The sequence below is a fragment of the Catharus ustulatus genome, chromosome 7 (genome assembly GCF_009819885.2).
Source record: "Catharus ustulatus isolate bCatUst1 chromosome 7, bCatUst1.pri.v2, whole genome shotgun sequence".
Classification (NCBI taxonomy): Eukaryota; Metazoa; Chordata; class Aves; order Passeriformes; family Turdidae; genus Catharus; species Catharus ustulatus.
This window is the reverse complement of record NC_046227.1, coordinates 32,991,525-33,014,718: the sequence shown is the minus strand read 5'-3', so window position 1 is coordinate 33,014,718 and position 23,194 is coordinate 32,991,525. Positions and strand designations below refer to the sequence as shown.

General features: G+C 40.9%; 2 protein-coding genes across 17 annotated transcripts in view; one reads left to right on the top strand and one right to left on the bottom strand.

The window, feature by feature from the left end:
- R3HDM1 (R3H domain containing 1) overlaps positions 1–18,753 on the bottom strand; it is a 77,439-nt gene extending 58,686 nt beyond the window's left edge. For 8 of the 13 annotated variants that reach the window (XM_033064771.2, XM_033064776.2, XM_033064781.2 and 5 more), the window contains exon 1: positions 18,614–18,753. The gene's annotated coding sequence lies outside the window, so the exon portion shown is untranslated. Of the gene's footprint in view, positions 1–62; positions 209–17,468; positions 17,555–18,613 lie in introns of those variants that run through there. The other 5 variants (XM_033064780.2, XM_033064783.2, XM_033064785.2 and 2 more) reach the window with 3 other exon arrangements.
- A 497-nt stretch (positions 18,754–19,250) lies between these two features.
- ZRANB3 (zinc finger RANBP2-type containing 3) overlaps positions 19,251–23,194 on the top strand; it is a 42,906-nt gene continuing 38,962 nt past the window's right edge. For 2 of the 4 annotated variants that reach the window (XM_033064459.1, XM_033064455.1), the window contains exon 1: positions 19,251–19,791. The gene's annotated coding sequence lies outside the window, so the exon portion shown is untranslated. Of the gene's footprint in view, positions 19,792–19,817; positions 20,161–23,194 lie in introns of those variants that run through there. The other 2 variants (XM_033064457.1, XM_033064458.2) reach the window with 2 other exon arrangements.

Genomic DNA, 23,194 nt, shown 5'->3' with positions numbered 1-23,194 from the left:
CCGGAGATATTTCATGCTCCTCCCAGGCAGCGTTTGGATGCCCTGCTGCAGGACTCACATACCTGCACGCTGCTGGCGTTTGGCTCCATGGTTCAGTCCCTGGGTGTGCTGTCCATGGCTCAGCCGTGCCCGTGGAGCTGCGGCGCTGCCCGAGCCGCCGAGACAATGGGAAGGCACAGCTGGAGCCGCGCTGGCACTGCCACTGTCACCCAGCACCGCCACCCAGGCAGCTCCTCCTCAGCGATTCACAACCTCCCGAAGCTCTCTGCCTGCTAGAAAATGGCTGGGCACGTTTGAATCACTTTCTCCATTAACAGTCAGGCTACTCTAAAATTAAAGTTTATACCACACTGCGAGAATTTTGATGCGACAAAGGAGCAGGACAAAAACGCTCGTACTGTAAAGATATTAATTTCCTCTCTAGACAGTTTTATTTCTTCACTTTGGCACTGTGAATACAACACAAAAAGTCATCAGTAAGTTAGTCCTCAGTGCCAGCAGATAAACACACTTGTCACTGGCAGAATGAATGCTATGATAATTTTCTGGACTGGCACATATCCCCTATCAGAACCCAAATATGGAAGAAAAACGTCGTCTAAACAGAGAGGAAAAAAAAAAAAAGAGCCAGTTATATGATAATTATCATACTTCCAAAAGCAGTGCCCAGAGCAGCAGTCTGCAGTTTTGTTGCTTGTGAGAAACCTCTGTCCCTGCCCAGCTGCAGCATCAGCCTGTGCTCAGCAGCACTGCACACTGATAATCATAATCCCCACTCCAGAGACCTGCCCCAGGGATCCTGCACACCAAGTTAGGCTGGAAGGACACTGGGGCAGTATTTTTAATCTCTGGGCTCCAGAGAGGGGAATTACAATCTTGGGAGGCTGCAATTCCTATATGTTTAAGTGACAAGATTTTAAAAACATGCACATATATATGTAGACAGACTCATTTATACTATGTAACAAATACAGGAAATTTAAAAATCTAAAAAAGCATGGAATGATTTAGACCTGTCACAGACTACAGAAGTCTCAGTACTAAAATAGATTTTTATAAATAAATAAAAATACAAATATATATAAAACCAATTTGGTATTTACAAGAGATCTTATTTAATCTTTCTGTGCTTGCTGCTCCCCTCTTCTGCCACCTCTGTGCTCCATCTTTAACGCCTCCGCTCCTTCTGCCCACACATGGCAGTGTCACACACTCCACACATCTTGGCTGTCGTCCTTGAGCAGCAGCATCATATGGGGGGGTGAAAGTCAAATCTCTGTGATGTAGCTGAAGACAGCAGTTGTTGCAATCTCTGCTTTTCTCTTGTGCACTGAGTTCAGTGTTAACTGCTGGCTGTGTCTCTCCTCTACACACCAGCTCCCTCCCCACCATCCCTGAGATCCCATCCCACACTCCAGGAAAACACACACAAAATAATTATGGGGGGCCTTGTCTATTTTTGCAGAGGTTCCAGCTGCAGGTCTGCAAAGGGAGCATTATTTTTTTATGAAAAAGGCTTCCTCAGCAGGATGCTAGACAAGAAAATTACTTTTATTTTCCTAATTGTATAACGAATTCCAAATAGGTGATCACCTATGTGCACAAGCCATTCACTGCAGGGTCCATACTCTGAATGCTGCCAGAGAACAGTTTTCAGTTTCTGAACACATTACAGAGATTACATTAATGTCAGAATAATCTTTTAAGCAATCTCCTCACACGACACCAGGAAAACGTGTCTGCTGTGCACGTCTAGCTGGTGTTATAATCAGATTTGGTTCACGTACACCATGGCAAAGCACCTAGGAGTGCTTTTATCATCAGAAAGATCAGCAACAAGATGCAGCTAGCCCCAAACAGGAAATAAAGTAGTACCCAGTGGAGAAAGAACTGAGCAATGAGCTATTGTTATACTCTGCACTGTCCCTCGGAACATTTCTGTTAATTTTTCTAAAACTCACACACCCACGCATTATGAAGAGTTGGGGCTTCTGTAACTTCAATCCTGGAGACTCCTCCTACAGGAGGAGATAGACTGGTCTGGGTTTACTTTCTCATAAGCAAAACCTTTTTATCCCCTACACACATATATTGGTCTGCTCTAAGTGATGGATTAAAAATTGGAATAGCACTCATTACCTGAAATGTTCCTGTATCAGAAATGCACTTTATAAATGCTAGTGTTGTGTGCTCAGCTCTGTGGTTGCCTTTATACAGACTGTGCCATATGCAAATCAACACAGGCATAACGTTAACAGGAAACAGAAAAATAATCTCAATGAAATATCATTAAAATAATGCTGCAATTTTCCCCTTACATTAGTGAAGATACATAATTAATATGCCTAAGAGCAATAAAAACTTATAGCCTGGAAAAAGGAGTTGGAGCACTCAGGGCTAATTTACAATTGCAACCCTGACTTAGCTGACTAAGTTACCTCAAAATATGTAAATTGTATCTCTATTATCAAACACACACAATTACATTTGCTGAAATACCATCTAACAGAATAGGCATCATGAGCTCAGAAACAGATGAGCAAATAAAACGTTTAAATTCAATTTAAATTTCAAAGCCTTACCACAGATCAAACATACAAGCCAGGTATTCAAGAAATAAACAACAGAGAGTCTAGAGGGCAATCAGATGCTTGCCAAAGGAGGAGGAATTCTAGACCTCAGAAAAAAAAGTGAAGATATGCAACACCTCTTCAGAACCATTTTCCTGACACAACAATACCCTCTGTCATTGTTGTACTTAAAACTGCAGTATGTAAGTGATGCAAATGAATCTTTATTTTTTTTAATCTCATAACAAACTTACACAACTCGGTAAGAGGCAAAGTGCACAATCAAGTGTCTGCAAACCAGTGTCTGGGTCAGAGTAGAAAAGATTAGACTGTCCTGAATGAAATTTTCTTTAGAACTTGTAAAAGAGTCCTGACACAGAGACAGAAATCCCAGCTGATAAAAAGGCTCTGCTACATAGGATTCACTTGGGAAGATGATGTTCCTGGCTCTGCAATACTCAAGCACCTGAGGCACGAGGACCTCGTTACCCCAAAACAAATCCCAGCAAGACTTACAGGACCAAAAAGGCAGGACATAAACTCCCAGAGAAGGATACACACACTGAAATTTTCTAACAACAGCCTTTCCATGTAGAAGAAAGAATAAGAGAGGAGAAAGAAAATTCGTTCTTTGAAGGTTTTTAAAGAACAAGATAGAAAGCAAGCCTCTGGACCAATCAAAAGATATTGAAGAAAAGTTTGAGGCATAAAAAGCTTTAAAAATACTAGAACAGGATATTTCAAGTACTTATCCCAATTCCAAACTGGAATTTATCTATAAACATCAAAGAAATCATCAGCTTTTCTTGTTATGTGAGAAAGGGAGACATTTACAGAGCTTTTCCCATCCACATGAACTTAACAGAAGCATCATGTGAAGCCACATTCTGACTATTCCGACTACTCCAAGTTCCACCCACTTGACTGATTTGAGTTTGTATCTTCTGAACTGCTAGTAACTCTTTAACATTTGGTTTAACAGAAATACATTTATGTCTACTCTTAGAGAAACTGTCTAACTCCAGATTGGTCACGAAGGTCTATTCTGTATTTAGTTCACATCATCTCCCTATAAAAACCTCTCACTTCCAAGAAAGCAGAAACAAGCACTGCAATTTCATTCCTTTGCACCATAAACACAGTTTAGGCTGCATAGTGATGAAGCTGAAATAAACATCTTGCTCTGGTGGTTTCATTTTTCTTCTAAGACATAAAAGATACCCTCACTCTTACCAGTATAAATGAAACAATTTTACTGCTGTTTAGATACCAGCCACCATTTAGCCATGGCTACTACATGATGACAAGATGTTGTCCAAGTCTAAATACAGGAGACTTTAAGCTAAAGCCTGAAAAATAAACAATTTCCAAACACTGTGCAAAGCTAGTCTTAAAGATTAAATGAAATTATGTTTCAAATACCTTCTGGACAATGGATACCAAATGAGCAAGTGTCTGTCTGGTGGGATTGTTTGTAGGGATGATTGCTGGTCGAAGATTAACTTACTGTTAACTGAATATTCTAGGGGAACAGTACAAAAGCAAGCTTAAAAATATATTTTGAGGCTTCACAGAATTCAGTATTAAAGATCTCTCTACAAGTACTCATTATATCAATCTATTGAAAAATATCAAATTTTTTTCTGAGTGTAAGCAAACTTTTGGTGTTAGCTGGAGTAAAAAATTCTAAGTAATTAAATAGGAGTAGCATTCAACACGACCAGATTTCGAAAAGGAAAAAAACACCAACCAAATCTGGCATCTCTCAAAGTTCATAAAAAATGTGGGAGGGATGTTTTTTGGATCAGTTAAAGAAGCCAAAAGATATATTCTGTCCAATTCTTCACCTCTTGAACAAGGTAACTGTAATCTGTGTCCTCACAGAGTGAGAACTACTTAGGAAAAAGCAAATTCTAGTAGATGATGATCCTGGAGTATTGAGGTAGCCATTGATTCCATTAACTATGATCCTTAAAGCAATGCTTAGTGAAGCAAAAACAACCCCCAAGCCACCAGACCCATTCTTTTCCTCCAGAAAGCACATTAGAACACATTTCAAAAACCTGTATTTCTAATTTTCTGTGTGCTAGATAATTGTGTTACACAAGAAAGGGACAAAGAACTGTTACCAGTAGAAGCTCTGGCCTATCCCTGTAATTTGAAATAAGAACCATTCAGATTATATTCAACCACAGACAGATTTTTGACATCTACAGAGAACATTACTGCAGAAGCAATACTTCAGTCTTTATTTATTAAGCAGCAAAAGCAAACAACTGAGTAATGACTCACAATAAACCAAGGAGTGAATATATTACAAAGCAAGATTAAAGATCACTTACCTGGTTTTGTCAGACGTTTCATCACTAATTTCTGTCCTTCCACCCACAGTTGTTCCTATTACCAAGTATTCTCATTCACTCTTACTTCTAAAAACTAAGCATATAACCCTTTAAAGAACCTTCCCATTTTCACCACAACCGTAGTTTGTTGTTAACAAAATTAAAAGAAAATTAAGTGATTGTAAGTTTAGTCTCAAGTTCATGCACATCTAATGAACACACCATGTCTAGTTTTGCATTAATATCTTGATATTAACTTTTTCCTGAACTGCAGTTTAAATTCAGACTGTTCTAGACCTTCTGTTTTATACAGTCTCATCTAAATGCCAGGCATTAGATAACCAGAAAATTAAGCTACAGAGGTTGGAGTTTAAGGTCATCCTCACTGTCAAAGCAAAAGCAGTAATATCCTCTCACCCACATGAAGTTCAGTGTGTTTTGGAATTTTAATGAAAAAGCAACTGTTTGAACACAAAATAATATCCCTGAAAAACTTCCTCTGAGCTTCTCCAAAGTGACCCAGTAAGTGGATGGACACCATGGGCCAGGCATAGGTCCCACATACTGAACAGGAATTCTTTAAAACCTTAAAGCCAGCAGTCAGAACAAACTTGAGTGGTTTCACTGGATCTATTTTTTCCCATTTTTCTCCCAATACATCTTCCCCCCATAAGAAACATGGTCTTCATAAGGTTTATGATATGCAAGTACTCCTTTGGCATGTATTGATTTTGAAGCCACGTTGTCCAAACCCCATGAACAATTCCCATGGACCTGTCACACTTCCAGGGGATGGGAAGGTTGAGGGAGGGTGAAATCAAGTCCTTTTTCAGTACAGACACTATCAAGCAACCAAAAAGCAAAGGGTTTGTCTATTCCAGCAAAAAATGACCAGTAGTTTTATGAACACAAAAAATGAGAAGAGAACCATAAGAACCTGTTTATACTAAACCAAGGTTATTTTCTGCAAAGGAACAGTGGAAATACAAGTTCCCAAATAACAAAGTCTACCCCCAGAATAACAAAAACCCAAACAGTAACACTTCACTCATGTTTACAAAATTCCATGTTTGGGTAGCACAACTTGTGTTATCATCCCAAAAATTCTAAACAATTAGAGCATGGGAACAGGGCTTCAGTGCCAGGTGCCTAAAAGCAAGAAAAGAGGAGACTTCAGCTGAAATCATGATGAGCAATTCAGCTGTAATCCCACATTTCAATTCAAACCCTCAAGTACCTCAGAAACAAAAGACTAAAGAACACTAGCTTAAACCAAGGGAGATGTGAGAGTTTCAACTAATCTGTATTTTTCAAATAAAGTTGGACTACAGCTTGCCAGTTTACCAGAAGTCTTTTTTCCTCTCTGGAACTCTGAATCTGAAAATCGTCAGGTCAAGTAAGACAAGAGACAAGGCAGATTTTCTCAGAGCAGGTATGTCTTACCTTCCACCCACACAGGAGGGAATGAGAATAACTGCAGGGCTGAACCAAACAGTGGCAGTGCAGCAGGGAAGCAGGATCTGAACACACAGAACAGAGGGGAGCTCTTCCCTTGCTTCATGACAAGAGAGGATTTGGAAGGAACAGTATCTTTAATGTTGTTTTTTCAACTAATTTTTGTCGCTGGGAAAAATAAGATCCAGCTTATATCAGCCTTCCTCCTCAATTTTGTTCTAACAGCAAATCTTCTGAGATAAATATGTTGAACCCAAAGCAGAATGCTGCAGTTCAGACTGGTGTCAGCTGTGGCATTAGCACTTCCAAGGGCTCTGTTAACACCACCCTCACTCCTGCCCCAAACTTGCCTAATGTCAACTTCATAAGCACGATCTTTTTAAATCTCAAAGTGCTTAAGGTTAAACAAGATCTGACTTCTAATGTAGAATTCAACAGGGGGAAGGAGAAAGGAGAGAGGAGAGGGATGGGAGGAATGAGAGAGAAGGAGCTCCTAAGAACACTAGGAGCCAACATGTGATTTTTTTACTTTCTTATGTACATATCTGTACATTCAAGCATTTCCACTCAGATGATATAATGGCCTCATCAGACCCTAAAGGGACTTGAAACAAAATCAGCATCATATTTAATTATCTATGACTAGGTAGGGAAAAAAAATTCAATTAATGTTACATAAAAGGAAATCATTATTTTTTAAACAGTTAGGGCTGGGACTTGGAGTCATCACTTGAGATACAGTGTGCAATAATACAGATTGGATAGTGGGCTTTGCTAGATAAACAAAAGCTTTTTCATAGATGCAACACTAATTTTCAGAATGTTGCTAGGGCAACAGCAGACTGTAACAAGAATTTCTGAATAATGAGCAGGTGGCAATGTACAAAGATCTTCGATTCCCAACTGAAATATTTATATATAATCCAGAATTTTGAAAAGCAATAGCCTTATTCCAGCACCACAAATGGAAATACTGCATACCTTGTCTAGAATATTTATTAAAGTTCTAGACATGCATGTTTTTTTGTTTTAACATGCTATGTAAGGCAAGATCACTAGTCTCACACCTCTAGCATAAAGAAGCAAAAGCAGTTATTTTGCATAAAAACATAATGTAAAAAACAGTTTTTAATCCAAACTAAATCTAACTTTCCATCCAAGATTCTCCTTCTACAAATTCAATAATTCCAGAGGGCCAGGAACAAATCTTGGCAATTAGGAAGTAAGGACCAGACTAACAGAAGAGAACTGGACATGCTTTATCCATCATGCACATCCATAGCAGGAATTTTGCCAGATATAAAAGGTTATGGGAGGAAGCCTTATGGACAATCTATACACTTGAAAAGCAACAGCAGCAAGACTTGGCAAATTTTTTGTTAATTTAAATCTTTCAACTCCATGTCATTATATTATTAACCACTACTAACAAATTTCTTCACCTGGCTTTCCAAGTTTCTGATTAGTTGGTCAGCAAAGGTTTGGGTATCTGGACAAGAGCAACATTATTCTTTTGCTGAATATGACAGAAAATAACTATTTAAGGTTAAGACTGTGAGTTCCCTGAGACACTGTAACATATGCAAAAATCACAAACCTGGTCTACCTTTGGGGCTTTTTTTCACAGACCTCTGTTTTAAATATCAACAAAACAGTAAGATTTGTAGTTATTTTCAGCTAAGTTCCCAGTTTTCAGAGATTTACAGAGTCTAAGTACTGAGATATAAATTCACATGCCACAAGACAACCATACATGAATGCTCATAAATAAACTACAGAACTCTTTTACAAGTAGCTGACATTATCAGAAAAACTTTCCAAAACACAAAATCTAATTATTTGATATCATTTTGATAAATACTCTTAATTCTCCATGAAGCCCCTCATGAGAGAGACATCAAGGTGTTGTGTGTGTCCAGAGAAGGAAGCACAAGGCCTGTGGGCAGTGGCTGAGGGAGCTGGGAGTGTTTAGACTGGAACAGAGGAGGCTCAAGAGAGGCTTTATCAGCCTCTAACTCCCTACAGAAAGCTGTGGTGTGGTGGGGGTCAGGGTCTTCTCTCAAGTAACAAGCAATAGGACAAGAAGAAATGGCCTCAAGCTGCTGGGGAGCTTTAGGATTGATATTAGGAAAAATTTCTTCATGGAAAGTGTCAAGAGATGGGCAGATGTGGCACTTGGGGCCATGCTTTAGTGGTGTGCTTGGGAAGGGTGGTCTTAGAGGTCTTTTCCAACCTAAAAGATGCCACAATTCTGTTATTTACTGTATGAAATTGTTCCTGTTTATCTGATTTTCAACTGATGTACATTAAATTGAGAACAAGCCCTGGAACAAGTTGCACATTAAATAGTGCTGTCATTATGTGTGCCAGCTGTACAGACATGAACCACCCACAGACACCTAGAACAAGGTTTTAAACTAAGTTTGTCCAGGGAAATCTCACTGTTTGACACCTGGTCAAGTTTTACTAGCAAATGCTTCCATGTCAGCAAAGCTTCTTGAATGAGGCTATAGCTCAAGGAATTCCAGTGGAGACAGTCTAACTCACAGAATAAAGTATTGGATTCTTACAGCTGATATTCCTGCATTGTTTATAAATGAGCTTCTGTGCTCTCCAGCAGCTTCATTCTAAACAGGTTTAACAACCACTGCTGAGCACTTCTCTGCATTGCAGTTGAATCCTGAAAATTCCTTTGTTCCACTTTCTGGTCAGAGGGAGGTAAGAACACAATTGCCTCACTAATATGATGCCTCATGGAACAGCTGCTCAGCATCATCTTAGATCTCAAAACTGAAGTTCTGGCAACAAGGCAAAGGAGAGTAAAATGAGCATCCTGTTACTTCCTTACAAAGACTTCTGAAAGTACATCATCATCAGATGAGCAGCTTAATTGCCTGGATCCAGGCAAAAGGGAGATTGAGAACTGGTTCCTCCTTTCCCCAACTGAAAAAACCAGGCAGCATCACATTGTATCACCATGGAATTCATGCCTTGCAAAGACATTTCATCTTCTTAAGCACCAGGGTGGTCAGTCAAGCAAGCAATGCTAGCATTTACAGCAAGCACCAGTTTTTGTGATGGCACAGGTTCCTTTCTCATGGCATGGCCACTGAAACAAGGAACTTCCCTGAATCAAACACTGTAGCTCTCCTTAGAGGGGATGGGGAAGGAAAACCCAACTTAATGAAAATTTGTTTTACACTATGATGGATTTTTTTTAATTTAAAGAAAAAAAAGTACAATAATAGGACAAATACTGCCACCACTAACTTTATATTCTGAAGGATTTTTGTAACTCAAAGTTTAGATGAGAAACTAATGCAGTGCATTAGAACTTAATGAATTTCTTTGAGAGATTTTCTTGAAAGTTGGTTTTTGAGCAAGTATAAAGGCATGAAGAAATGAAAAAATAAGTACCATTGTTTTCTTCAAAAATACTTGAAAGGTTACATGTCTGAGCCAGCACAAATTTGACAGGAGAAAAAATACTCACCCTCAAAATGCAAATTCCAAATGCACCATTCCCAAGCTGAACACAGGCACTAACACCCAATTCTGGGAACAGACAGGTTTTGAAAGCTTAAAAGAACAGGAAAGAAAATCTTTCTGGAGATCAGAATTTTCACTTTTGGAGGATATATGTTTAAACTTGTATTATGCTTTGCCCAAGATATTCTGGAAGTGTGAGCAGACCAGAAGGTCAGGGCTACAGCCATTCTCTGTGGGACCAAAAATGGGGTAAGGAAAGGAGATGGTTTTAAGAGAGCAATTTTAACACTGCTCTACACCTGAACGAGTCAATCACAAAGAATCTTACTCATGAACTCAGAATATTTAAGCAAGATATTATTAATTATTAATAGGATATCTATTAATAATTATTAGAATCCTGCATTTCTCTGACCAAAAGGCTTTGCTTCACAGGCAATTCAGGAGAGGGACTTTGACATAGTCTTAGGCCACAGCAATGCAGGGATTGAGGATAATCAGGCTGTCCTTGACACATCATTTCCTTATAAAGATATACAACACACATTGTATTAGAATCCATTGAGGTTTCCATGTATATTCTGTAGCATTTCACAGTGTTATGTATGTAAAGAATCAGCTGTAAAATACCTATGGTACTTGCTCTCCCTAAGGCAGAGGGAAAAGAGGCTGGGAAGGGAAGAAAGCCCTTAAATCTGAATAACCACAAATGCAGCTGGAAGAATAAATGCAGAGGAGGGAAAAAAAAACCCCAAAACAACCAAACAACAACTCAGAAACAGACAAATCCAAAACTAAAATCCAATCCAAATTACACTGACCAACCTAAAGGTAAGCCTTGGAAGTCAGAAAGAAGTTCCAGCCTGAGTCAGAACTTTCTAACCAAACATTCATTATCCATATAAACAGAAAGAGAGCAAGTACACCAAAAACCCACTACAGCACATCTGAAACTGAATTTGAAAGAGTACATTCAAAGGAAAAATAAGGGCTGAAGACACCATGCCCACTAACTACAGAAAATTAGAAGCCTCTCATCAGATCATAAGTCCCATAGAAGAGATTTTTTTCAACAGCACAAAATACATGATGGTATCATTTGGTGCTGGAACACAAAGCACAGAATTAAATATAAGGAAAAAATAACTGTATGCCTGACTTCTAAACAAATTTTACAGGAAAGAATGAATTAAAGGAACCAATGTCAATGGAAAATGAGTTGACAGAAAAACATTGTAGCAGAGATTGTGCCAAAAAAGTCTATTTAATAAAGTAATAGTTCCTAGGAAAAATAAATGGAAGAGGTCTAATCTATTTAAATTACATGTAGCATTAAAGAAGAAACTGATAAAGCAGAGACAATGAAGATTAAGAAAATTCAAATTTTAAAGATGTAACTACCACTCAATTTATTCTCAGAAAAGCTGTAGAAGCACCATTCTAATAAAGCCCTGGTAGGGCCCTATATGGAAAATGGCATTTGCACTGATAAAAACTTGAATGGAAAACTTAATTTCATGTGGCTGCAGTAGATAACAGATGGGGAGAAGTTATTTTCCTGAATCTAGAAATAAACTTTGCCACTAACCCATGTGTCTGTAAGTTTCCTACAGTCAGCGAGGCTGGAGGCCAGCAGATATCAGAACCAGATTTTACAACTACTGTTCAGCATGCAAGAAGAGAACTAGCAATTTAATTAACATTGAGATAAAGTTTGACACAGTTATGAAAGCATTATTTCCTGCAAGAAGGGACTGGACTCAATGACCCAGAGTCTCTCCTTTCAGTCTTAGCAGTGCACAGTGCAATGAGTTGCATCCTTTCCATAAGCATTGCACTATTTTACTGATAGTTACTGCTATTTAATACAAGGTACTTGGGTGCCTAGATTCAGTGGGAAACAACTGGAATATTTTTTTCAGACATTACTTTCAAAAGCCTGTTAAGAAGCCTTCTTAGGATCAAGAATTTTTCCTTAAAATTGAAAGGAACTGGAAAAAGTCCACTTCCTTGGACTTTATTTCTTAAGATTTCAAAGAATGATTTAAAATCACTTTTATGTCCTCCCACACTTTACATGGGAGTCTGTCTTATAACATCAAACATATGTGAGAATCTAAATTCCTTACAGGAGCCATGCCTACATCTAGCCTATATATACCAAACACAGTTCAAAAGTTGACTTTTGCAGGTAAGTGCAGCATGTGCAGACATGAATAGAATAAGGACACAGAAAGCAACTCCTGATAGTGAAACAGCAGAGTCCCAAGGTTAATAAGTTATGAGTAGGATTAGAGCTGAGCCTGTTCACGTCATGCACCAGGACATTCTTACTGTTCATATCAAGAGCAGTCAGTTCATCACACAACCCCAGCCTGGGTAGGTGTGACACAGGCCTGCAGGACACCCTGCTGCCTTTCTGGAGCATGCAGACACCAAATATTTAGATGGACAACAAAGAATCCCATCAGATCCCTGTGATCTCAGTCAAGCCACACACTTTAGAATCATCACCACACGCTTTAGAATTATCCCCACTGATCTAAACCATGCCTGAATTCACACACTGTCTGACCAGAGCTGAAAAACCATCTCAAGGTCTCCCATTCCCAATTATTCCACATGTTAAAAATGGACTAAACTGTCTCTTGCTTAGAAGTGGTCTGTATCTCATTGCATATTGGAAAACAGGACGAGAAAAAGTTACTGAAAGAATATTTACACATCTATAATTCTTGCTCTTTATGGAATATTATAGTTTTAAACCTTCACACTGCTATGGACCAAGGAAGACAGACACAAACCCAGTTTTTAACACTGTCTAATATTTCAACAGGAAAGGCCAGATAAAAAGCTGAATGTGTTCTGAGTTGAGGCAGCTTCCACTACTATTTTGATATGCAGGTCTTAATAAGGACTACTGCTCTTTCTGCTTTTCAAATCCACCTTTGCAGTGTCAGGAAATACAAGATTATGTAGCAGCTAATGGCATGCCATCATGGTCAATGATGAACAGCCAACTGTTGGAATATCATACATTGCATTAACTGAGTTAGCCCTGTAACACCATTTCATCTTTTCATATTACTGCTTTAAGAATTTAGTCTACTGGTACCATTTGAGGCTCAGAAATCTTCCTCAAAACATGGTATTATTTATTTTTCTGTATTTAATTTATCACTAGATAAGCTCAGCCTGGACTCAGTTCCTTCTCCCAGTAACAAGTTCACATAAAAACAAGTGTTCCTCTCTAGAAGCCGATATTTGAAACTAGAGGGAAACAAAACATCCCCACATGAAGTATTAGGATGAACATCATAACATTTTTATAGGTTAACACAATAGTTTGTGTGAAAGATTCATATTCTTTTGTTAGACCACAAGTCTAACCAGACTGCAGTAGCATTCCTGCAGCAGCTCCCATAAAGTCACTTAACAGCTTTCCAAGCACTGGGAGTCCTTTTCCTCCTCCAATCCACACCACAAGGACAACATCTCAGAGAAATACTGGCACTGCTTTGTGGTACAGCTTTAAACTCTTGAAACAGCAGTTGATTTTTCCATGACAATAATGAAATATGCAACCAAACAAGAAGCTAGAAGCCTTTTTAGAGATTGAGTGCAATGAAAATGCATACAAGATCACTTTGATGTGCTTGAAACAAAGAAGAAACCACAACACCTAAACTAAGAGACTAATAACTTGCCATCTTCATTACAAGTAAAAATTAAGGACTCATTACAGTCAATTCTAACAGTAAAAAATACTATCAGCAGATACTTTGTGTATTTAATTGTCATTTGCCCAGTTTCTGCCACTAAAGTATATGCAACAATTACTAACAAGAAAATTATTCCATTTCCCTTGGTTTTCCCTTGGAAAGTTATTAGGCAAAAGTTCTTGTTCATAAAGTCTGACTTCCCAAATGGAAGCAGGATAAGGACCCATCAACTGAAAAAGGCAAAGCAGGTTTTATTTTGAGTCTAAGTGCTGCCACTGTGTGTAGCTTTGCCAGCCAATCCAGCTACATCTGAGGGAAGACAAACTGGTGAGGGTTTGGTTCTTGTTTTAAGTTAAAGAATAGATTCAGTGGATTACAAAAGAAAGAGAGAAAAAGATTCTAATCCTAGCAGCAAGTTGTACTCTTTTTAAACACCTACAGAGCACATTGAACCTGAAATGGAGCTCTTCATCCAAAATACCGAGGGATTAACAATGCTTTAAAGGAAAAAGGCTTTTTTTCCTGTACCTTCTGTTGAAATGCTTCAAATCATGCTGTGGTAACATGGACAAGAATTCCCTACAAACTGACTTACTTTTGCTACTGCCTCATTAGGGCATAAAAACTGAACATTTTTTATGTAAGCCAGCAATTTTCCAATGCCTCTCAAAACTCCTGCTGTATCTCCACAAGAACATACCGAATTCTTCTGAGTTCACTTAGAACATGAAAACAGATGGAAATCTGCCTGTGGATCCAGCACTGGTCAATGATGCAACTGCTCCCAGCTTCTCAGCACCAGCAGGAGGCTTGGATGCCCAAAGCTCTGACAGGAGAAAGGACTGTGGGAACACTCCTCAATCTGCTGTTGGCAGAAGCACTCGAATTAGTTCAAACTTCACTCACCAGCTGCACACCAACAGCCTTTTCCAGATTCAGCTGCACTAAAGAAGTCACTGATCTCACTTCCAGTCACCATTCCCTCCATCTGCCAGTTAAACTGCTCCTCCAAGTCTCCCAATAGATGCTTCAGTTTGATAGAATAAGAGACCTACATCTCACACAGATAAAAGTTCTCCCAGAAACAGCTCAATAAATAGAGCAGAGGAGGTGGCAGAGGGCAGGAACAAAAAGCCAAGGATATGGCACCACGATGGCCTTTTTCACAGCAGCAGGTATTGCAAGGACTGCATCTAATTATGCTTCACTTAACATAAATTAAAATGGTTTAGTTGGATACCTACAGCAACCTATCACACCTCACTTGGCTGGGAACAACTGTGGTAGGTTAAGTGCTAACCAATTATACAGAACATTTTCTAGAAAAGTACAAAACTCAGGACTGGATTTTTGCTAAACCAAATCCAGCAATGAGATCTTCTATCTTTATGCCTTTTAGAGGTTATTTTTTGACTCAGAGATGCATATTATCCAAAACTATGCTTTCAGAAAGAGCAACTCTGCTGTGCTATGTAGTCACAGCTTTGAAGATATTTTGGCATTTGTCCTGACAAGCTTCAGCCTTCAGACCATAGCTGCACAAAAATCTTTCATACATGGCAGTACACTTGCTAACAAACCCGAGGAGGGGGCAGAAAACTTAGGAGTGCTAAATAAGGGACAGAATTTCATTTTATACACAAATTCAAATTACAGATTAAAGAATAATAAGAATTGATGTTGGGAAGGAGAATAAAGAACAAAAATTCAGCACCAGCTGGAAAAAAGACAGGTGAACAATGCAGTACGTAACTGTTTATGCAGAAACCAATGGCTGCTCAGAGGTAATGCCCCATTTCCTCACCGAGATACAAGATAAGGAATAGAAAAGAAAGCCTGGAATAAGCATCCCACAGCCATCTCAAATCTACACTTTGCTTCAGCAGTCTGGATCCAAACGTACAATAACCAAATATTCTTGGAAACATAATTCTAGATTGGAGAAAAGCACACATCAAAAAATGACACATTGACAGGATTCTCATAATGCATACATTAAACTGCAGGAGACTAACTTATGCACAAGAGTAGCAGCACAGACTGTTCTGTAATTAAGGCTGCTGCCCTTCATAAATCTGCTTCCAGACGTTATTGCCTCTAAAACATCCTTCAACAAGTTATGAAATCAAAATAAGATTATAGGCAGGCCTAAAGTGCCATTTTCCCAACAATATTTAATCATAATCTGTTGCTGATTTACCATCTCCCAGAAAGAGTCCTTACCAACCCCACTTTCCAAAATCTCCCATCATTGTTACACAGCACATTCATCCACCATCTCAAGAAAAAGTCAAGGATACATCAAGAACCACCCAAATTTAATGGGCTCCCAGGATGCTGCCTATCAGCCAGAGTTAGCACCACATTGAGGAAGTCGCATTGATTCCTCTTGCCCAAAGAATACGGTGTGAATGACCTTATTATTCAGGTCTTGCCCTGCCAAACGACTCCTCTTTCCATCACTGAAGGGCTCAATGTGGAAAGCAGCGTTTAACAAAACGCCCTGGGTCATTCCCAGCTGCCCATTTCTAGGTGGGATGGACAGGGGAAAATTGCCACTAAAAGCCCGATTGGGCTCAACACCTCTGCAGTGCTGGAGCCCAGTGATGCCAGGATTACAGGATATTCTCCACTCCTATCAAAAGCTCCTTAGCTGTCACACCCATGAATTACAGCACTTTGTATTTACTGGCTACCACTTTTCTCTCTTCGTATCTTCGAAATGAGAATGTGAGCACGCTGAAAAATTTCAGATGCAAATCACTGAACTAATCAGGATGTCCAAGGTGGTTCATATTTTTATGCAGATAATCAAAGTTAGAGCATAAAATTGTCTAGCTCACCAAATCTGAGCCATGCTGTCAATACATTTAAAAGATTTCTATAAAATGGAATGTATGCCACATTATAGCCAATTCAAAGTTCACGTTGCCCCATTACCTGACAACTCAACGGTGTCAAAAGGGCGATTTTCCCCAAAGTGTCCAAAAACCGCAACTGTATCAGTCACTTTTAAAAGGCTGGAATACAGCACCTTGAAACTTTAAGCACTTAAAGGTATTCAAAAAGATGTGGTGCTACATCTCTTTCTCAAATTAACTCCGGGGAGAAGCAGATTTGTGAAAGTGGCCATACAAAGACATGAAGTTGAATGAAGAGAGGCCACTCTAGCAAAATGAATAAACCTTAACTGAATAAATTGAATTAACTGAAAAAGCACCTTTTAACTGCATAAACTCCAGAACCATGGCATTTGTGTTGCATCCAAAGCTGAGCCTAGAGCACTTGACCTAAACCATTCAGCTGGCTTGAAGCAGTTTCACAGACTTTAAGCAAGTAATACAAAATAAAGACTATGGTGTAAGGCAAATATACTGAAGTAGGAGAAGAAATGAAAGCCAAAAACTTAAGTAAAAAGAAGAAAAAAGGAAGAGGCAGAATTGTGTTTAAGATGAGAAAGTGCAAAGTCGTAGTACCACTCTCAACTTTTCCTTTATTCCTCTTAAGAGAAACCCAAAATTAAAATACAGACAACCACTGCAGCAGATTTAGTGGCTGACCCTTCCCAAATCTTTAACAGTTGTTGGAGTACTGCTAACAAACCTAACCCAGTACTCTGCACACCCCTCAAAATTACTGATATTTAGTCAAATCTATTTTCACTCACGAGAAAAGTACTAGTTGATCTTGATAAAAATTTACAGTTTTCTAATATAAAGAGTGGCCAAGCAATGCAGTTACAAATACTACATTTCTGATCTTCCAAGGTTTCAATGGACACAAATCTTAGCATTATTTTTGCCATTGGGACTTCAGTAAATTGAGGAGTACAAGCAGTAAGTTATTTAATTTCTATAAAACACTCAAACTCTTGACATCACAGTACTTACTGTAAAACAAAGGCTTAATATCAGCTGCATGCCAAGCCAATGGAAGACTGTCAAAGAAAACGTGTTTCCATTGCCATTTCTTTCTCCTGAATAGCAAATTATTTGAACAAAACATTTTGAAACATAATCAGAACTTCATTTTACCTTTCACTTCAACAGTAAATAAATATTCCTAATCTAACATTCACAAGACATACTACCCTGTAAAATTGCTGCTTAATATTCAGCCAAAAAAGCACATCTCAAATACATTACTCCTTGTGGAAGACGAGACAGGAGAAAGCAACCCCATTAAAAACTGCAGGTTAATGCCTCAGTGAAATAAGGCCAGTATCAGACAGTGTAAGAGAAAAAACCCAACACATTCCCCATTCTGCTCTGGGCACACAAAATCTCTTCGGTTTCAGGTCAATGAGGAAGGGACATCAAAATTTAAAATTAAGACTATTAGCAAAACCCCCCCCAAGATAAACACTATGGTAGATTGTACAATGTGGCAATGCATCCTAAGAACGTGGGCACCACTCTTTTGGGTTTTTTTTTTTTTTCCATCACCCTCCTAATCCAGCTTTCTGAGGACATCACACAAATCCCACCAACATGTAGGATGCGTGCAAATCTCTTCACGTGAATAATCTGAATAATTCTTAGACCCCATGTAAGAAACAGCTACTCCTCACTTCTTTTTCTATCTCGTTCCATCTTCCTCATGGAGTCAAAACCTTCTTCGGTGCTGAAAACTCATTTTAAAACGTTTTAAAAAGACACAGTAAAAACCAGGCTGTGACGTAGCTTGCTCGCGAGTCTACTTACACTTTATACTATAATATGGCAGATATACCCACATGCGAAATTATTCAACATGCGGCAGAAATTTTAAGAAAATGAAAACATAATAGACGAGCAGCCCTGTGCCCCACTCCGGCCAGCCCTGGCTATATTAGGGAAGGGGAAGGGCCGGGCTGGCCCCGCCGGACCGCGACCCCCGGCCGGGCTGCACCCCCCGGCCCCGCGGCCGCGCCTCCCCCCCGCCTCAGCGCTGCCCCCGCTCTGCGCACTGCGGGCGCGGCCCCCCCTCCTCCCCCATCGCACTGCGACCCCCGCCCGCGGGAGCGCCTTCCCCAGCGCCATCCCGGGCTCCTCACCGGGGCGGAGCGCTCCTTCCCGGGCTCGTACCCGGGCTCCTTCCCCGGACACCGCGCCCGGCGGGTGGCGGCTCCTCGCACACGAGGGGCGCCGAACCCAGCGCCGAGCGCCGCCCGGGTTCCTCCTGCTACAGCCGCGGCGGGGAGAGAGACCCCGCCCCCGGACTGTCGCCACCAATGGTTGCGCGGAATGCTGATGATGGACGGCCGCGCGGACCAATAAGCGTGGCCGCACCCTCCCCCCGGCGCTGCCGCGGAGTGATGCCGCTCGGCGCTTACGCGAAGCCGAGCCCGCCCGGAAGGCGACGGCCAATCGGAGGGCACGGCCGCCTTGACAGACAGCCAGGAACACCAGTAAGAGCGGCGCACCGGCACCGCAAGGCCCGCCCCTGCGTGCAGCCCATGGCCGCGGGCAGACCGAGCGAATCCCGCGGCTGTAGCAGTGCGGGGTCTTAGCGGCCTTCGCTCCCTGCCCCGGCCGCTTTCCCTTCACCCGCGCCTGAGCCGCTCCCGGACTGTTGTATCCCAAGCAGCAGCTCCTCAGTCCTGTTGGGTGCCCGCGCCAGCGCTCCCGCAGCCGCACGGCGCCCGCACCCTGGCAGGGCAGGCTGGGAGCTGTAGTCGGGGCTTGCCCGCGCAACCTCTCGTCCATCCGGCCCCTCGCCCCGGCTTTCACCGCTCCTCCCAACTCCGAGAGCCGGCGGCACTGCCCCGTCCGGCCCGGTCCTTAGCGCCATCCTCGCCTCCCTCCGTTCCCAGCCCCGCTTCCCCCTTCCCTCCCCTCCGGCTCCCTCAGCCCGCCCGCTCCAGCGCATCAGGGACCGGCACGAGGCACGGCCGGGCGGGAAGGTGGTTTTAATTCGCTCCTAGGGAACCGGGCCAGGGGAAGGAAGGACGGGGAAGACAGAAAAAATAAGGGAAAAGCGGTCCCGAGGCCCAAAAGCGCTTCCCGTCCGTGACCCCTGGGCATGCGTCACTTCCCGGCGGCCGTTTGAGCGCGGAGCCGCGGCCGTGAGGGGGTGCCCGCTCGGGGCCGGGCACAGGCGGGGAGCAGCTGCCAGCTGACTGCTGCTTGTGTGTCCCCAGCCCGTGTTTGTGACAGGTTTCACTTCTTGCTGCTGCTGGCTCTTCGCATCGTGCGCTCAGGTACCTCTGCGATTGCAGCTGCAGGGACTTGTGTAAGTAAAATAAAGAACTTGCCCCCAGGCAGGTGTTGAGATGTGCGCTTCCCTCCAGCACGGTACAGCGGCCTGTGGAAAAACTGGTCTATGCTGAAGAGCCGTGTGATGTCCTTTGCTCCGTCTGATTTCTTTCTCTTACCGTGTTCTTTAAAATGCTGTGTTTTGATGGGTAGATTTTCAATTCTTTGTTATCGCACTGGTGGTTCCTCAGAACAAGAAAGGCAAGGAGCTACTGGAGAGGGTCCAGCGGAGGCCACGGAGGTGATGAGGGGTCTGGAGCATCTCTTATGAGAGACTGCAGGAGCTGGGCCTGTGTAGTCTGGAGAAGGCTGAGAGGAGATCTTAATTCACATTTATATCTCAAAGGTGGGTGCCAGACGGCTTTCAGTGGTGCCCATGAGCAGGATGAGGCGCGATGGCCATAAAATAAAACAGAAGTTGCACCTCAGCATGGAGGTGGAACATGTCTTTCCAATGATGGCACAGCTCTGGAACAGCTGCCCAGGGAGCTGGGGGATTTTCCCTTTCTGGAGCCACTTGGATGTGTTCCTGTCACCTGCTCCAGGTGACCCTGCCTTGACAGAGGGGTTGGATGGGATGATCTCCAGAGGTCCCTTCCAACCTAGACAATTCTGTGATTCTGTGAAATAGTTGGTTAATCAATCAACCAAGATGTTCTTAGAGCCTTGAATTCCCTATTAAGTCTTATTGAACACGCAGTCATAGAGCAGTTAAATCCCTCAAGAGGAAATTTATGAAGCAAAACCCTTAGTGGAAAGACTCATTTGTCTTAGGCATGTGCTGCTGAGCTGCATTAACGGGCTATACTTAGTGCCCTGTAAAAATAAGCAGTGGGTTTATATTATGTAATCAGCTTGTGTTGACAAACAGCTATTGGAAAACTTAAAGTAGTCCTTGAACTTGTCATCAGTCTTGCACCCAACTTTCCAATAAAGAAACAGCCCCAGGGCTGTAATATCCTCAACAGAGTCTCAGTTGCTGCCTCTGGAAGGAGAAGGGCCTATAGTGAAATGCAGTATAGCAGTCACAATGATTAGAAAGAAATTCAAGGTTGGATTTTTTCAAACTTAATTTTATTTTATTATTTGCACTGCCCTTATCTCTCTGTAGCTACTTACATTTCCAGATCATTTATAATTGACTGATCATAATAGGAGTTGGAGCAGATTACTTGGAAATACTGCTGATGTTGTTTCTCTCATGTATGATCTGTATAGTTGCTTGAATTTAAAAAAAGTGTCAGTGCAATTTTTTTATATGGTAACTTGGTTTTCTTGGAAGTTCGAGAGACTTTTTCAAATCTTCCCAGAAATTATAGTTACTGTACAAATATGTTTATAAAATTTATTCTGTTTTAATTCCGTTTTGAAAAGTAGTGGAAATTGGACTTCATCAAATATTTTATAAGTACATTGCTGTAGAGGCCTTTCAAAGAAACTTCATCAGAATGGAAAAATGGGAATCACTTTTACAAAACATGTGATGACTCCTGCCAAATAAATGCATTTATCCTGGTGTTCATGGGTTCTGCACTTCATAATTTTTTACTGGTGTTTTATACCCTATGAATGAATCATAATGTAGGTTCAATAATCTTCCTCATCCCTGCTTTTAAAAGCTGGTATCATTTACCACTATCTAGTCCTGAGATACTTAAGAATTTTAGACTAATAATTACTGGGTTTAGTAATTCAGCTATTTCATCCCTGATTTCCTGTAAAACACTTGAGAAAATACTCTAGAGTTTGAGTTTTTTAACTCATGAAACTTGTGCAGCTGAATGAAGTCTGAATGAAAAGCTAGGTCTCCACGCAAAACCTTTTAGGTCTTGTCTGAAAAAAAAAGAAGTTCCAGAACTTGTGATCTGGAGATATGGGAAGGTCAGTGTTATCTGTATTACAGCACAACAGATCCAAACTGATCTTCTGCTACACTGACTAAATTATTTTTTAAAACAATCTATTTTTATTTCTTGACATTACTACAGTGTGTACATAAGTACTCTGTCTCAAAACATACGTGGCCATCACTGCCACAATCATTGGATATGTTGTTTTAACAGTCATTGTTCACCACATGTGGAGTTCTTTAATTATTCACCTACTCTGTAATTATTCACCGTTCATTTATGCAATCATTCACCTAGAGAAAAAAACTAAACAAAAACTTGTATATATCTGGTAGTTAGTGCTTTCTATTTTGCTGCTTTTTAAGATCTGCAAAGTCAGTTTTTGCCTTGTTAATGACTGATGCAGAAACATTTTTTATGGTAGCATTGCTATGTACTGATGACTCATGTGCCTCCTCTAATTCAGATTTATGCTTCTGAATCTGCATGGTTCCTATTCAGTGTTTCAGTGAAAGGATCTTGTCACGATCTCATTCAACAGAAGGTTAATTATGCTAACATTTCATTTTCATATTGTCTCTCACAACAAGCTATGTAGCGAGCTGATCACAAGTACATCATTATCTCTGCATTTATACAATGGAAAGTTGTCGCAGAAAATGAGTCACAAATTTTCTTTAGAGGTGAATCTCAGAGCTGAGTGTTGAACAACTTTGTTAGGCCCACCAATCCTGCAGCACTGTTGAAGCTTGGCTCTACAGAAATGTTTAGTTTTTGTTTGTTTGCTTGTATCTTGAAGTACCTTAACTTAATCAACTTTTAAAGGAAAAAAATACCCAGTGGAAAATATTGTGATAGAACTGATTATGGTTATTTTCCCAACAGTTAGAACTGAAACATTTGTGTTTGCTCAACTGAGAGTGGAATCAGGTATTTATTTACTGGAGCTGCAGGAATTTTTTTCTGTGAAATGCTTGTCTTGGGCACACAGGGACTTTCCACCTTCTGTTAAGCAAAGCTCTGTGGTGGATATACATGAAAGAGCCTGGTGCTCATCACAGTATTTGTGTCTGCTGCTGAATGTTCCAGAAGCCCAAGGTACAGGAATATTATTTCTGTCAAGGTATGCCAAAGATTCCACTTAGGAAAGTGGGGGACAAAATTTCCATGGTCGATACAAGGTGTATGTCCCAACTTTTGTGTCTTGATCAATATTTTAAATTTAAATTCACTGTTCTTTCCTCATTACCCACAGAGTGGTGTCAGAATGGTTGTGGTTGAACACCCCTTCTTTGTTGAAGTGATTGTGGAGGCCCAAAAGAAGGAGTGCCTGGAACTTCCAGTGTGACCCTGTTCAATTCTTTCACAATGAGAATGCCATGGAACTTGCCTGGAGGCTCATCCACAGTGTTTTCTTTACATTCCCCTGAATTCCTGATGTGTATCCTGATGTGTATGCCTGATGTGTAGACATGGCTGTAATTCCTTGTCCTTGGTGTGAGTGACCACAGACTCAGCACATCCTTCTTG